The 5802-nt window shown below is 54.8% G+C and overlaps 1 protein-coding gene across 6 annotated transcripts in view; it reads right to left on the reverse strand.

The window, feature by feature from the left end:
• bora (BORA aurora kinase A activator) overlaps positions 1–5712 on the reverse strand; it is a 36170-nt gene extending 30458 nt beyond the window's left edge. The window contains exons 1-2 of one of the 6 annotated variants that reach the window (XM_033023020.1): positions 5660–5712; positions 5531–5541 (exon numbers count right to left, since the gene is read on the reverse strand). The gene's annotated coding sequence lies outside the window, so the exon portion shown is untranslated. Of the gene's footprint in view, positions 1–2946; positions 2959–3793; positions 3808–5530; positions 5542–5659 lie in introns of those variants that run through there. The other 5 variants (XM_033023023.1, XM_033023021.1, XM_033023024.1 and 2 more) reach the window with 5 other exon arrangements.
• Positions 5713–5802: the final 90 nt, after the last annotated feature.

Below are 5802 nucleotides of genomic sequence, written 5' to 3' on the forward strand. Positions count from 1 at the left end.
CCAGTTTGGCAAAAGAATAAATCAGGGAAGGTAGTGCATCCGTGGATAACAAGGGAAATCAGGGATAGTATCAAAGCGAAGGATGATGCGTACAAATTAGCCAGAAAAAGCAGCATACCGGAGGACTGGGAGAAATTCAGAGACCAGCAGAGGAGGACAAAGGGCTTAATTAGGAAAGGAAAAATAGATTATGAAAGAAAACTGGCAGGGAACATAAAAACTGACTGCAAAAGTTTTTATAGATATGTGAAAAGAAAGAGATTAGTTAAAACAAATGTAGGTCCCTTGCAGTCAGAAACAGGTGAGTTGATCATGGGGAACAAGGATATGGCGGACCAATTGAATAACTACTTTGGTTCCGTCTTCACTAAGGAAGACATAAATAATCTGCCGGAAATAGCAGGGGACCGCGGGTCAAAGGAGTTGGAGGAATTGAGTGAAATCCAGGTTAGCCGGGAAGTGGTGTTGGGTAAATTAAATGGATTAAAGGCCGATAAATCCCCAGGGCCAGATAGGCTGCATCCCAGAGTACTTAAGGAAGTAGCTCCAGAAATAGTGGATGCATTAGTAATAATCTTTCAAAACTCTTTAGATTCTGGAGTAGTTCCTGAGGATTGGCGGGTAGCAAACGTAACCCCACTTTTTAAGAAGGGAGGGAGAGAGAAAACGGGGAATTACAGACCAGTTAGTCTAACATCGGTAGTGGGGAAACTGCTGGAGTCAGTTATTAAAGATGGGATAGCAGCACATTTGGAAAGAGGTGAAATCATTGGACAAAGTCAGCATGGATTTACAAAAGGTAAATCATGTCTGACGAATCTTATAGAATTTTTCGAGGATGTAACTAGTAGCGTGGATAGGGGAGAACCAGTGGATGTGGTGTATCTGGACTTCCAGAAGGCTTTCGACAAGGTCCCACATAAGAGATTAGTTTACAAACTTAAAGCACACGGCATTGGGGGTTCAGTATTGATGTGGATAGAGAACTGGCTGGCAAACAGGAAGCAAAGAGTAGGAGTAAACGGGTCCTTTTCACAATGGCAGGCAGTGACTAGTGGGGTACCGCAAGGCTCAGTGCTGGGACCCCAGCTATTTACAATATATATTAATGATCTGGATGAGGGAATTGAAGGCAATATCTCCAAGTTTGCGGATGACACTAAGCTGGGGGGCAGTGTTAGCTGTGAGGAAGATGCTAGGAGACTGCAAGGTGACTTGGATAGGCTGGGTGAGTGGGCAAATGTTTGGCAGATGCAGTATAATGTGGATAAATGTGAGGTTATTCATTTTGGTGGCAAAAACAGGAAAACAGACTATTATCTAAATGGTGGCCGACTAGGAAAAGGGGAGATGCAGCGAGACCTGGGTGTCATGGTACACCAGTCATTGAAAGTGGGCATGCAGGTGCAGCAGGCAGTGAAGTAAGCGAATGGTATGTTAGCTTTCATAGCAAAAGGATTTGAGTATAGGAGCAGGGAGGTTCTACTGCAGTTGTACAGGGTCTTGGTGAGACCACACCTGGAGTATTGCGTACAGTTTTGGTCTCCAAATCTGAGGAAGGACATTATTGCCATAGAGGGAGTGCAGAGAAGGTTCACCAGACTGATTCCTGGGATGTCAGGACTGTCTTATGAAGAAAGACTGGATAGACTTGCTTTATACTCTCTAGAATTTAGGAGATTGAGAGGGGATCTTATAGAAACTTACAAAATTCTTAAGGGGTTGGACAGGCTAGATGCAGGAAGATTGCTCCCGATGTTGGGGAAGTCCAGGACAAGGGGTCACAGCTTAAGGATAAGGGGGAAATCCTTTAAAACCGAGATGAGAAGAACTTTTTTCACACAGAGAGTGGTGAATCTCTGGAACTCCCTGCCACAGAGGGTAGTCGAGGCCAGTTCATTGGCTATATTTAAGAGGGAGTTAGATGTGGCCCTTGTGGCTAAGGGGATCAGAGGGTATGGAGAGAAGGCAGGTACGGGATACTGAGTTGGATGATCAGCCATGATCATATTGAATGGCGGTGCAGGCTCGAAGGGCCGAATGGCCTACTCCTGCACCTAATTTCTATGTTTCTATGTTTCTAACCGTTTAACCCCCTCTACTGATCTCTCCCCTTTATCCCTCTCTCCCATTTTACCCCCCCCCCCCATGTCCCTCCCCAATATCTCTCAATTCCACTCCCTCCTTTATCCTCCTCTCACTCGTGCGTTTGACTGTCATTTGTACCAGCAAGGGAACAATGGAATTCCTGTTGTAATTCCCTCCCTTTTATACCCTCTTCTCCCTGCCAGTCCCTCTCCATCCATCCCCCATTACCCTTCTCAACCTCGTCCTCCTTTACCTCTCTCAATCTCTCTCCTTTATTCGTTATTTCTTCCTCCTTTACTCATCCATCTCTCCCTCCTGCACCTCTCGTTCTTTCCTGTACACCTCCATCTCTCTCCTTTACCTCTCATTCCCTCCTGTACCCCACTATCTCTTTCTCTACCTCACCTTTCATTCCCGCCTGTACCCTTCTATCGACTTCCCTCCTATGCCTCTATCACTCTTCCTCCTCGTTTACCTCTCGTTCCTTCCTGTACCGCTCTATCTGCCTCCCTCCTGCACCCCTCTATATCCCGCCTGTACCCTATCTCTCTCCCTCACCTTGCATTCCCTTCTGTATCTATCTATCTCTTCCTCCCTCGTTTCCTCCTGCACCTCTCACCCCTTTTTCCCTTCTGTACCCATTTCCTTCCTCCATGTACCCCTCACCTCTCGCTATCTATCTCACCCTCACCCCTTACCCTTCTCCCCTCCATACCCACCCTCTCCCCTGTACCTCTTACCCTCTTCACCTGACCCACCTCCTATACCCTTCATCTCTCTGTGCCCCCTCTCCCCCTGTACCCCGAACCTCTCTCACCTTCCTCCTGTATCCCTCACCCCCTCCTGTATCCCTCACACACCCCTGTACCCCTCACCCGCCTCCCGTACCCCTCACCCGCCTCCCGTACCCCTCACCCGCCTCCCGTATCCCTCACCCACCCACCTCCTGTACCCCTCACCCACCCACCTCCTGTACCCCTCACCCACCTCCTGTACCCCTCACCCACCTCCTGTACCCCTCACCCACCCTCCTGTACCTCTCACACACCTCCTGTACCCCTCACCCACCCTCCTGTACCTCTCACACACCTCCTGTACCCCTCACCCACCTCCTGTACCCCTCACCCACCCTCCTGTACCTCTCACACACCTCCTGTATCCCTCACACACCTCCTGTACCCCTCACCTCACACACCTCCTGTACCCCTCACCCCCCTCCTGTACCCCTCACCCACACACCTCCAGTACCCCTCACCCCCCTCCTGTACCCCTCACCCACCCTCCTGTACCTCTCACACCCACCTCCTGTACCCCTCACCCACCTCCTGTACCCCTCACACACACACCTCCTGTACCCCTCACCCACCCACACACCTCCTGTACCCCTCACCCACACCTCCTGTACCCCTCACCCACCTCCTGTACCCCTCACCCACACCCCTCCTGTACACCTCCTGCACCCCTCACCCACAAACCTCCTGTACACCTCCTGTACCCCTCACCCACAAACCTCCTGTACACCTCACCCACACCCCTCCTGTACCCCTCACCCACACACCTCCTGTACCCCTCACCCACACCCCTCCTGTACACCTCCTGTACCCCTCACCCACCCACACACCTCCTGTACCCCTCACCCCCCTCCTGCACCCCTCACACACCTCCTGTACCCCTCACCCACACACCTCCTGTACCCCTCACACACCTCCTGTACCCTTCACACACCTGTACCCCACACCCCTCCTGTACCCCTCACCCACCCACACACCTCCTGTACCCCTCACCCACACCTCCTGTACCCCTCACCCACCTCCTGTACCCCTCACCCACACCCCTCCTGTACCCCTCACCCACACACCTCCTGTACCCCTCACCTCACACACCTCCTGTACCCCTCACCCACCTCCTGTACACCTCCTGCACCCCTCACCCACACCTCCTGTACCCCTCACACACACACCTGTACCCCTCACCCACACACCTCCTGTACCCCTCACCCACACACCTCCTGTACCCCTCACCCAAACCTCCTGTACCCCTCACCCACCCACACACCTCCTGTACCCCTCACCCAAACCTCCTGTACCCCTCACCCACCCACACACCTCCTGTACCCCTCACCCACACACCTCCTGTACCCCTCACCCACCCACACACCTCCTGTACCCCTCACCCACCCACACACCTCCTGTACCCCTCACCCACACACCTCCTGTACCCCTCACACACCTCCTGTACCCCTCACCCACACACACCTCCTGTACCCCTCACCCACACACCTCCTGTACCCCTCACCCACACCTCCTGTACCCCTCACCCACCCACACACCTCCTGTACCCCACACCCACACACCTCCTGTACCCCTCACCCACCCACACACCTCCTGTACCCCACACACCTCCTGTACCCCTCACTCACCCACACACCTCCTGTACCCCTCACCCACACACCTCCTGTACCCCTCACCCACCCACACACACCCCTCCTGTACCCCTCACCCACCCACACACCTCCTGTACCCCTCACCCACACCTCCTGTACCCCTCACCCACCCACACACCTCCTGTACCCCACACCCACACACCTCCTGTACCCCTCACACACACCTCCTGTACCCCTCACCCACACACCTCCTGTACCCCTCACCCACCCACACACCTCCTGTACCCCTCACCCACACACCTCCTGTACCCCTCACCCACCCACACACCTCCTGTACCCCTCACCCACCCACACACCTCCTGTACCCCACACCCACACACCTCCTGTACCCCTCACACACACCTCCTGTACCCCTCACCCACACCTCCTGTACCCCTCACCCACACACCTCCTGTACCCCTCACCCACACACCTCCTGTACCCCTCACCCACCCACACCCCTCATGTACCCCTCACCCACCTCCTGTACCCCTCACCCACACACCCCTCCTGTACCCCTCACCCACACACCTCCTGTACCCCTCACCCACACACCTCCTGTACCCCTCACCCACACACCTCCTGTACCCCTCACCCACCCACACCCCTCCTGTACCCCTCACCCACCTCCTGTACCCCTCACCCACACACACACCTCCTGTACCCCTCACCCACCCACACCTCCTGTACCCCTCACCCCTCCTGTACCCCTCACCCACACACCTCCTGTACCCCACACACACCTCCTGTACCCCACACACCTCCTGTACCCCTCACCCACCCATACACCTCCTGTACCCCACACCCACCCCCTCCTGTACCCCTCACCCACACCTCCTGTACCGCTCACCCACCCACACACACCTCCTGTACCCCACACACACCTCCTGTACCCCTCACCCACCCACACACACCTCCTGTACCCCACACACCTCCTGTACCCCTCACCCACCCACACACACACCTCCTGTACCCCACACACACCTCCTGTACCCCACACACCTCCTGTACCCCACACACCTCCTGTACCCCTCACCCACCCACACACACACCTCCTGTACCCCACACACACCTCCTGTACCCCACACACACCTCCTGTACCCCACACACCTCCTGTACCCCACACACCTCCTGTACCCACACACCCACCTCCTTCACCCTCACAGCCGCTCTCAGGTCGTTAGCGTCCAAACTTCCTTCAACGCGGCGACAGCCAATCAGCGCCGCCCCTGAGCGCGGCCAATCAAATTCAAACCTTGGCCGAACCGCCGCCCTCGCAACAAACTTTATTG

This window comes from Amblyraja radiata, chromosome 6 (assembly GCF_010909765.2).
Source record: "Amblyraja radiata isolate CabotCenter1 chromosome 6, sAmbRad1.1.pri, whole genome shotgun sequence".
Classification (NCBI taxonomy): domain Eukaryota; kingdom Metazoa; phylum Chordata; class Chondrichthyes; order Rajiformes; family Rajidae; genus Amblyraja; species Amblyraja radiata.